We start from the raw sequence: 11,882 nt of genomic DNA, 5'->3' as shown, positions 1-11,882 counted from the left end.
GTAACTATTCAACAATAATCAAACAGTAAATACATGGTATGTATATGCATATTTATGACATATTTACTGTATGTCGGTGACAGTGTAAGTGTCAATAAACATTTCAAGAAAACTGAATACTACTACATCTTCATATAACAGAAAGAAAAAGGGATCTCAAGCAAACAAATAGTGTCAATTACTACACGCATACTCTGGTAACATAGATATATGTAGATGCCTATTCAATGCATTTACAGAAAAATGAAAAATTCTAACTTATTTGTATGCAGGCTTCTTGCTTCTCTCTTTATTTTTTTCTTATTTAGTCACTCTGCAGCTACTGCAATTCTTTGGGTGGCTGGCCATAAGTGATGCTCCAAACCATTTTTGTGCATTTCACAGGTATCTTAATTGGAAAAAGATAGCTTGAAATTTGAAATATAAAGCTTCCACAGAGATTAGACTACTAACCACAAGGCTTTTGCTTCGAAGAAAATTAAATGACTAAATCCATACCACTGTCAGTGTTGGCTGATTATTACATTTAAAATCAAAATAGTTTATAATAAATACCTTATCTGGAAACATCTAACGGGTATTTCTTCAAAAATTCACACAGTATGATATAATTACATTTGTTATTGGACTACTTATGATGCACATTTCAGACCCATTATAAATATTCATTGTGTTTGCATGATTCATTGTTAGATATAATGTTACATTCAGTCTTCACTAGAATTTAGTTAAGTATTTAATTACTGTAGAATTTACTCTATATTGATCTTACGATATTGTTTGTTATAAACACTTTAAATAGATCAACTAAAGTTAGTCTAGAATGAATTTTAAAAAGTCTGGCAATCTGAATACATCAAAAAATGTAATAAACCACTAATTAGGTTCTTTTTTAACATGATTCTTAGCCATACATGTTTTCAATTTGAATCATCTGTGCAAAAATGAGGCTATAATACGAAGTTGGCACGGTTCTTCAGATTGACACAATAGTTAATTACAGTATTGCTTATATTACTGTAAATCACATCAGTGGATAAAACAGCAATATTTCCATTGTGCTGTCCATTGGCAGGCTCTCCAAGCTTCTCATGACAACATCTGCTGAAACATCTGTCTCCTGTGAAATCTGAATGGCAGTTCATTGCAACAATAACATTTCCAAATAAAAGCTTTTAATTCAGTTCTGCCATTTCAAGGCACGATATTTTTTCGTGATCTAATAAAACAAGAATGACAGCAAACTACTGATCCAACATTACTGAAATATACTTAATTTTGTGCTAAGACCTATATCATTACAGCCTTAATTAAACATCTCTTTTTAATTATGCTAATATGAAATGAGTAATAGTTCCCAAAAAATGAGGTAAAGTTTCAAGTACTGCTGCTGTTTACTGAACATATTTATTGAGTGCATGTAAGGTACATTGCTCAGAAAGCATCATTGGGTCTTGTAAAGAGAAGCTCTGCAATTGCACAGACTAAACAGTGACAAATAAGAAAAAACAGCATCACCACATCACAATACCAAAACAAAGACACATAGAGAAAATATACTGTAGAATTATCTGTGGAGCTCTGAACCAAACAGCTTAAAAAATAACATTGTTTTTGCATTCCTGCATTGCATTTGAACTCCCTCTGGTTGTTTGTATTTGCACACTAAATGCTCTTCCAAAAACATGTCCATTTAAAAGTTTATATTAGAAATAAATTAACTTGCTATACACAGTTGAAAAGCTTGCTGTTTTAGTCATTTGGAACCAACTCTTTCTCCCCTGAGGTACAAAATTCAGCCATGGAACTATGAATTTTCATACTCCATGGAAGGCTTCTCCCTCTGATTTACACACTGATTTTTGTTTTGTTTTCATTTTGCAATAGGTGCAAATTTTATATATATTTCACATACGCTTTATATATATATATATATATATATATATATATATATATATATATAATAATTTTTTTATTATAATTTATTTTATTTTATATATATAATACATATTTGTGTACTTCACCTGATCTGTGATTGCCATTAGCTTTTTTTTTGTAAACAAAGATGTATGCAAAAAATTAAATAACATAGCTATAATATTTACAAGTAATCTGCCCATATAAATTTAACATAAAATACAACACAGACATTAAGTATATGGTAACACTTTACAATAATTTGTGAACATTAGTGCATTAGGTATCATGAAATAACAATGAACGATATGTTTTACAGCATTTGTTAATAGGTGAATGTTAATTTTTATACATAATACCACATTTTAACATTTTAATTTCAACAATGACAACGCTGTATATCACTCCGTTCATCCTGTAACTTGTCTCTCAGTTATCAGTTGTAGTGAAAATTACCGACAAGTTTGTGTTGTCATATCAATATCTCAATCAGGGATGTCAATTTACATAAATTCCCATAATCGATTGTTGTTTAAATTAATGATCAATTAATCGTTAACCATAGCCTCTTAAATCCGTAGCAGGGGGCGCTACTAAGTTATCACGTTACCTAACACTTGCTCGACCAACACAAAATGGGTGTCGTTTTAAAACGTAGATGCTAGGCTTTACATTGAATATATGGAATATGCTGTAACTTAACAAGTGCTTTTAAATTAGCTGAAATATTAGAAGTGCTCTATTTTCATAGTGTGAAAAATAACTGCTTTTCATGAAAACGTGATCTGTAAAATCATTGTGCATAGATTTGTGTCATATATTGTTGAAAAGTTCACAACTAGCAGAATACAACAAGCATAAGCTTTACGATAATTCCAACTCAAATAAAAATGTCATGTCCATTTTGTGAACACACATGAATTAAAAGTGAACAATAGTACTTTTGAAATCCTTCAAAAAACTTTTTTAACTGCTTTAAAATGTTTATTATTAGTTTATGATAGTTAATGCATACTTAATGCAGTTTTATAAATATCGTTAAGGAATTAAACCTTATTGTAACGTGTTACCAAGTATATTTAAACTCTCTGTACAAAAACAAAACAGGCATTCCACCGATTCAACATACCAAAGCAACATACAAACTTTGGGCAGTACTTTCCTGTTTATCTTTTGTGTAAAACAAAGAGTCCAACAATAATAAGCGCCATTGTGCATTAAGATAAATAATCTATTCCTTTGGAGTCAGGAAACTAAAGTTGGCAAGTTGGTGAGTTTCATTTTGCAATGCTCATAGCATTGTGTGTATCCTATATGTGTACAGGCCTTCCATATGGATGGGTTCTGACTTGTCAGAATGGACAGTATAAATGTCCAACTCATTAGAAGTCAAAGCCAGGCATCCTTTGCATTGTAGTTTGGAGGAATAGCTCTCAGGTCAGTCTGAGGTCAACACAAACCCTCCAGTTTTGTCGGCCTCAAGGAAATAGGATGTAGGAGACAGAATCCTCAGTGATCAGAGAGAATCCATTTGACTGGCCCGAGGAATAGAATAAAGTACTCTGAAAAAATAAAAGGGTGCACAGAAGGGAAGGGTTCCAAAACTGCATTGCCATGGCTGCAATGTAGTACCCTACAATGAAGATAATCAAATCATCAAAGGTAAATCAAATAGAATAGGTTCATGTCAAACACAGCCAAAATGATCAAATAGAGCAAGAATATTTTCATAAATATGAGAGAAACAGATTTGTGTATTTGCCTCTTTTTTGATGTGAGTCATGTTAGGAAAGATAATGATGGCTACTAGTGCAGTTGTTTGAAGGAAATTATTGTCATCATAGTCACTAGGGAGAGGTGGAGATGAAAGTTCTCACGTGTTTCTCTTGGTTAATGACCTGCTTTGAAATTTGATCCTTGATGACAAAGTTTGACAGATGATCAAAAAATAAATATATAAAAATAACCCAGTTCACAGAGATAATAGCCCAAAGTTTGAGAAAACCGATGAACTGGGAATTGTTTCTTCCCTCTTAAAAGTCATCCAGGATTGAAACAAATCAACAGGTGAGGTGGCGGCAACTCCAACCCCACAATGGCCTCTTAATGTTGGGATACTCCTTGTGCCGTGACTTGTTTTTCTTCTCTTGCCCACTGTGCTCTTCCTTTACTCCCTCTTCTGTTTGGATGAGGGAGATACCAGCCGTCTTGGCTTCCTTTGCTCTGGTCTTGCCCCAGACAGTCATCTTTCCCTGTAACGGCAGCAGAACAACCAGTTAAATTATGTGGAGCTGATTTGGCACATAAATATGCTCTTAGTCTGTCGGTTCGTGCTAACCCAGACCGCTCTCCCATATGGTCAGGTTTTGAACAGAAGGGAGAAAGAACAAGAACAGTGTGTGACTGTGCAAACTCTTTGCTCTGTGTGGAATTGATTAAGCAGTGCATAGGGGCCAAGACTGCTTTATCTAGCTTACATTTTCCTATTACCTATTATGGTAGTGCTCGATTACTAGAATGCACTGCCTACAGGGTGTGATCCATAAAAATGGTGGTTTATAGATTCTGGCCTCTAATACAGCAAAACAGGTATCATTTGCTTCACTTTAAACTTGCTTCAGTATTATAGAGGTCTGGCTCTGCAATGGCATTTCCCAATCTGCAAACTGTTTGAGAACAATGGCATTGCAAACAACAAGATTTACTTGACATCTGAATTACAAAGGGCGATAAATGCCTCTTTTTATCCAATTATCCAGAGGCATTAAGATGATGTTCATAGTTGTCTGAGGTTTTCTCTGTTGCTAACTTTATAATGAAAGAAATCTGTTTCAATAAAAGAATTGTTCTGAAAAAGTACTGAAAAAGCATAATTATGAGAGTACTCCAGTTCTTTGGTGACCATATTGCCCTCTCACATGTCATAACCTACCATATTGAGTCCAGTCCCACAGCTTTGTTTGCATATAAACCTGAGAATAATGTGGAATCAAACACCTTCGTGTCACGATTGCGGGCCTGTCCCATTGCCCAGGAAGGTGCTGACACAGAGCAGCTGGTGTATGCTGTGTCTTGTCATGACATGAGTCAAAATCTTCCATAACCCTTGAAGCTATCAGAAGGTGAGATATAGGCCTGTGCTTAAAATAACACCGTAATAATAGAAAGATCTATTCAGCTGCTTCACAGATTTGTTGACCTAGTGAACTGAGAACCGGTTGCCTCTGTGTATTTGTGTAAGCACTGCTCACTCAAATACTTGACTGTGTTTAGTCTTGAAGGTCATTTTCAGTAGTATAATATTTAACATTAAACTTCATTACATTCTTCCCATGAATCTACACTTGAATATTTATTTTAACACTGCATAGCAATTTATTTATTTATAGCATCATTTGAATTATGTAAATAGAAGATTGTATCCACATGTACCTTATTATACAACAGTTAGTTCCGGTCCCCAAATTTTATTGGCAGAGTGAAGTTCCACTATGTTTGCAGGTTCCTGACGGGCCTTGACTCTTTCTCCATGCAGGTTACATCAATATTGACCTTTGTCAGGTTAGACGCCATATTGAATTTAACTAGATGAAAACAAGGCTGTGAGGGATAGATTTACAGTATTTACAATGGCAAGCACTGTACAAAATTCATAGATCATGTAATTTTCATGTAACTTGCAACTTTTAAAACTATTTTATGGAGTTTTTGTCTACTGGAATACATTTTTTCCTGAAAGATGTTTTGTCAGCTGAGCAATCAGTACAGTATGTTGTCAAACAGCAGTACAATCCATTGAACGCACTGTAATTCTATACCTCATAGCCTCATTTTCATTTGTGCCAAAAATTTAATATAGTGCTCCCCTAACTAAGGTCGATACCAGTAGGTGACTGTCTTTATGACTACGTCCTTGAGTCTCATTCAACCTATTTGTTAGTTTAACAACACTGATTCAGGAATTAAACACGTTAATGGCTTTTTGGATGTGATATTGATTTATTCTGTTAATCAATTAGTTCAAAAACTGATTCAGTCAGAAATGAAAGTGATTTGCTTAATGAGTGAGTCATTGAATCATTTAGTTAACCAATTTGTTAAAACAGGCACCCAGAGTTGCACAAACACTATATTGCACTGTTTGTATATTTGTAATTTACATGTTTTTTCTTCTTTTTTTAACGGCATTTCATGGTGGAAAAGCAAAGTAAGAATTTCATTGTACAGGGAACTGTGCATAATCATAATAAATCTTTTGAACTTTGAAAACACACCAATTTATTCAGAAAGGAAAAACAACAATTGATCATGCTTTAATAATACTACTACTGCTTAATGATAATTCATCACATTTTATAGCGCTTTTATGGGTCCTCAAAGGAAGGAAGGGGGGGGGATCTTCTCAACCACCACCAATGTGCAGCATCCACCTGGATGATGCAACGGCAGCTATATTGTGCCAGAAAGTATTTTCCATCATGGAGAAAAACTAGACGAAGTAAGTGGAAATACTATGTCTAAAAAGTCATTTTCTCATTGTTAACTTCTTGTTTATTTAATTGTTGTAGTATAATTAGCAGTATAACACTCTTGCTAGTGTGCTATTTCTTAAATAAAAACACCTAAATTAAGACGGCAACACAGCAAAAACAACATAAATCATAACTTACAAGTGAAGTAAATTATTCTAACCCTTAATCAGAGGGGTATGTTGCTATATGTGCAGCTGTCAGTGGCCATTTAGGCTATTACTTTGGGCAATAAAAGAATCACGAAGGTTCTCATCCGAGGAATTATCACAGTGGGATTTCAGCAAGGTGACATCTGCCGGACAGACCAGCTGCGCGCAGCCCTACCGATCACAGATTAGCAGACAGATTGTTTACACTGCAATCAATCTCCAACTGTTTGAATTCCATTAGCTGTGCAACAGGCTTCCCAAAAATCTCTGAGATCCTACCAACCAAAATCATGTAATGTCCAAAAATGTCCCTCCTAAATGTTTTCCTCTTAACTCCTACGATAAATTGCATATCTGCCACTAACCATTTTTTTGTATATATTCAGCAGACACATTCTCCATTAGTTCTTGTTTAGATTTTTTAAAATAGACTTCTCTCCTGATGTGCAATAAGCAAATTTTCTCCAGAAAAGGCAAGAACAGGAAGAATACATCATTAGACAGTGGTCATTAGAAATGAGCCCAAAATAAATGAAGCTTGTGCTCATTATAAACAGAATGACTTTGCATCAGGGCCAGAAGATCAGGGGCTGAGCAGCCAGGCAAAACAACCCACAATCTCCTTACTGTGATTACTAGGAAATAGAGAAGAAATGTCATCTCTGGGTGAAAGAAAGAGGGGGAAATCCAATAAATCAGATTTAGTCAGGCACCAAGCATCATCTGGCCTGTTAGCACCTACAGCAGCATTCTATGAGTGATGCCCTGAATTCTGAGTATATTCTGGTCGACCAAAATTGATTCCCTTTAGGGCGGTTGTAATTTTGTACGGCCCTTTCACGCTACTTTAAGTCAATCCAATCACTAGTGAAAATATAATACAAAAAGAAAATGTGGAAAAAAGCTTTTGACAATCCCCATTTCCAGAGGCACTGACGCACCACTTTGCTTCTTGGGCTTTGGTTAATACAGTGATTACTGTTTAGGAGCCTTTCCAATTGACATGAATTCTGTTGAGCTCACTCCAAGCTTTTGTTGTTTGAGTTCAAAACTGTTTGTATACACTGTACTACATAAATATAAAGCTTAGTACCCTTTGTTTTCTTACATAATATGCCTAATTATTTATTAGGCATGTTTTATCCTATGCAACTTAACATAGGCCTACATTTCCTATATATATGGACAGTCCCATCTCGCAATACCTTGCTTCAAAGCACAATGGAAATAATATATCCTTTTAATGTTCTAGATTATAGACCCCACTCTTTAGGGGGTTTGAATGCACTGCATTTGTAATTATTTGTGTTGTTGCTGGTGTTACCATCAAAATGTTGTGTTTATAAAGAAATGAATAGTACTTTTAATATGTTTAAATGTAAATTCAAATGAGATGTAGCCTCCAGTCATATCAGTAGCCTAATAAAAGCCATTTTATTTTCCATGCAAAAGGATTTAAAACAGCAAGAATGTTAAGACAACCTTTCATTACCATTTTTTGACTTCAAAGTCATCTATTTTCAAATGAACCAGAATGCTCTGCACTTGTATTATGCTATCTGTCCTACCTGTTCTTCTCTGTGCTATGTACTTATTTGTACACATTTATAGGTCACAAAATGTCTATTTCAATACCAGCCCGATATAAACCTGTTTAACTGCCAGCCTGATTAATTCACCGACAACAATGAAAAGCACTGGCTGGTTATAAAAAACTATGAAATGGTGAGAATATGTATGTTTTGGGGATAGTCTTTTTAAGGATATTTCCGGTGGTGTTAGTCACCAAGGTTTTCTGCTTTCTCTCTCATTGCCTGCAGGATGAGCCTGTTTGATTTACCTCTCATTTATCCGCTGAGAGTTTAAGGGAATTAAAATAGGAATCTGTGAAAAATATGGGGGAAAATACATAAAAAGCAGGTTGTTGTTCTGTGGTCTGATTGATGGTCTAAATTATTGGACTAGTAAATCTATTGTGCTGTTTCTGATTAAATCAAGCTGTTGGAATATAGTGTTTGGCTGGCAGTGGAAAACCATAATACAGTGCATTATGGTGCGGTCTGTGGAATGACCTGAAATGCTTTGTAAATCAGTGAGATGTGGATAGCGAGAGGCAGACTAGAAACTGAGGGCAGGGCAACCAGCCAGAGAGCACATAAGCAGCAATCGAATGCCAACAGGTGCCATGGTTCTCTCTCTCTCATTGTCCTTATCAGTTGTGCTCCATCTATCGTGTGCCGGCACAGTAATCCTGGCCAGTACACCCCTGAAGCATGCCATCTGAATAGTACAGTATTGCCAAAGCTTCCTCATCAGAGTGCTTTCATTTGCAGGTTAACAGTGAGGGACAGTGTATAATGCAAAAGCCCATTAAGAAGGATTTCTAAATTGCCGTTATGATATGTGTTACACATCCTCCTGATATAGAGATGGCAGGTGGGAGAAGTGTTTGTACCACTTCACTTTGTCATGAAGCCTGGCTTCCAGAATCACCTCCATCCCATTCTCATTTAAGTTAATCCCAGTGAGTTTCATCCCCTGTGCTTATCGGTGTACTGCAGGGCACTTCTCCTCCACACAGCTCTATGTCTTTGGTTAAGCGCTGAACAGAATTGGATACTGTGTGATGATGTGTGTTGAGACCCCTAGGTTGCTGGGTGACACGGTGTGATTCAGTCACATTTTATTTTCCAGTCACCATGAAAGAATGTCATCACAAAGGGTGCCTTTTCCCTGGCAGTTTTGTGCATGCGAGATGTTTGTTATAAATGCTATATTGGATCTGTTTGGGGCACCTGGTGTCCTCTGACTAAGTGATGTTTTGAGCCCAGTGTGAAATCTCTTTTTACAAGATATTTAAAAGGGAGAGAATATATTTTGACTGTTTTTTTGGTTAGTTTTTTTGTCCATACAATGAAAGTCTACAGTACATTGTTTGGACCCCATTTTTCAAAACATCTTAGTTCCACACAAGAAAGAAAGTCATATGGGTATGAAATGGCATCAGGAGGAGTCAATTAAGATATACTTTTAGTTTTTGAGTGAACTAACCCATAAAGTTTGCATTAGATAAAGGCAAACTTAATCTAAAATATAAAACTGTTCAAAAGCTTGAGGTTGGTAAAACTATTTTTTTTTTTTTTTATAAAACGTTTATGCTCAGCAAGGCTACATTTATTGATTGCATCAATACAATAAAAAAACGCAACATTGTCATATATCATTGCAATTTAAAATAACTGTTTTCTATTTCAATATTATAAAATGTAATTTATTCCTGTGATGGCAAAGCTAAATTTCCAGCAGCCATTACTCCAGTGTCACATGATCTTTCACAAATCTAATGTGCTGATTTGGCCCTCAAGAAACAACTTTTTATTGTTATTAATATTGAAAACAGTTGAGCTGCTTCATATATGTGACCCTGGATCACAAAACCAGTCTTATGTTGCATGGGTATATTTGTGGCAATAGCCAACAAAACATTGTATGGGTCAAAATTATAGATTTTTCTTTTATGCCCAAAATCATTAGGATATTAAGTAAAGATCATGTTCCATTAAGATATTTTGTAAATTTCCCACCTTAAATATATAAAACATTTATTTTTGCGAATGGATGCAGCACTATCACCAATAGAAATGGATGATGTATAAATCTCAATTTAAAAAAAATTACCCATAAGACTGGTTTTGTGGTCCAGGGTCACATATGTTTTGTGGAAACCATGACACTTTTATGATAAAAGCAGCATTTAATTAAATTATAAATCTTTAACAGAATACACAGCAGTATATATGACTTAAATGTCTCTTTTGATCTATTTAATGTGTCCTTGCCTGAGTATTAATTTGGAAACAATGGTTGATACTGAGAAAAAAAGAAAAGAAAAAAAAAAACTCACACTTGTCTGCCAATAACAGATATGATTGCAATACGCTGTGCATTTTAGTGACAGTGTAAGTTAAATTGTTTTGTGATTTGAGATTTGCCCTTTGAGGCAAGAAATTAAAATGTTACACTTGGTTTAAAATTATATTTGAATAATGTTTCATGAATAGGAGGAGTGGTATCATATAAATCAACTATTTATCTTGCTTAATTTGAAATGTAACATCCACTCATTTCACCTTCATGATAAAATAAAATATGTTCCAGTATGTTTGATCAATTATTTATTATAGAAATGAGATGCTTTTAAGGGCATTGACTGCTTTTTTTCATGGACAAATCCTGCAAGTGCAAGGTCCTTTTGGATGCATCCCATGAATGGATAATGTAAAGTTCTGGATCAGGTGTCTCTGCTGAAGTCCTGATGATGGCTAGTTCAGTGAACAGCAGCTAAAGCAGCGGGTGAATGGGCAGAAGTGTGTGCACACCAGTGCCACTGTGTTTTCTGTGTAAGTAAACCCTGCAGTGAAGTCCCTGTCGCAGAGATCAGAGGAAGATATTTTCCCCATGTTTCCATTTCCTTAGTTATTTTTGAGGCAAGGCATGGAAACACTACCTCTTTGTTCTTTAAAGGAAAAAAGAAATGCATTTCATGAATCTTGAAAAAGGGGGGGGGGGGGGGGGGTTGTGTTTTTCAAACTCCCCTATCATGTCTTGTACGGATGATGTGTGGAAGGTGAGGAAAAGGTGAGGAAAAATGCATCAAACGAGTGAACCCCAGGCACTAATGTATGATCTTTGTTACTTCCCCTTTGTGACTCATTCCCTCAATTAGCTCCATCTGTAGTGCTGTACAGTTCACACACATACAGACATGCTGACACTATACACAATCTATAAACACAAAAACACGCCCGACACACGCTCCTCTGTGTGCAGAATTGGACAAACCGATATTGTAAGAAATTTTTTATTATTATATATTTTTTTCTATTAAAGTGCTTGGACATTTCTGATCTATGGAGGCTTGTGTCCGCCACGGAATAAAACAATTTAAAAGAAATTATCTCACAATTCTGCCTTTTTTTCTCTCAGAATTGCGAGATATAAACTTTTTTATATCTGACTTTTGATTTGACTTTTTTCGCAATTGTGAGTTTATATCTCACAATTCTGACTTAATTTCTCATAATTGTGAGATATAAACTCGCAATTGCGAGTTATAAAATCCAGTTCTGAGGAAAAAAAGACTCAGAATGTTTCTAAGAATTGCAAGTTTGTCACAATTCTGATTTTATCTCACAATTGTGACTATATCTTACAATTCTGAGAAAAAAGTCAGAAATGTGAGATATAAAATCAGAATTTCGATTTTCTCGCGATCGTGAGAAAA

At 35.2% G+C, this 11,882-nt stretch overlaps 1 protein-coding gene across 1 annotated transcript in view; it reads right to left on the bottom strand.

The window, feature by feature from the left end:
• Positions 1-1,970: 1,970 nt before the first annotated feature.
• uts2r (urotensin 2 receptor) overlaps positions 1,971-11,882 on the bottom strand; it is a 31,729-nt gene continuing 21,817 nt past the window's right edge. The window contains exon 3 of the mRNA XM_082151261.1: positions 1,971-4,169. The gene's annotated coding sequence lies outside the window, so the exon portion shown is untranslated. The remainder of the gene's footprint in view (positions 4,170-11,882) is intronic.

This window comes from Leuciscus leuciscus (assembly GCF_965113295.1).
Source record: "Leuciscus leuciscus genome assembly, chromosome: 21".
NCBI lineage: Eukaryota > Metazoa > Chordata > Actinopteri > Cypriniformes > Leuciscidae > Leuciscus > Leuciscus leuciscus.
The sequence above is the reverse complement of the archived record's forward strand: the minus strand, read 5'-3'. Positions and strand labels throughout refer to the sequence as shown.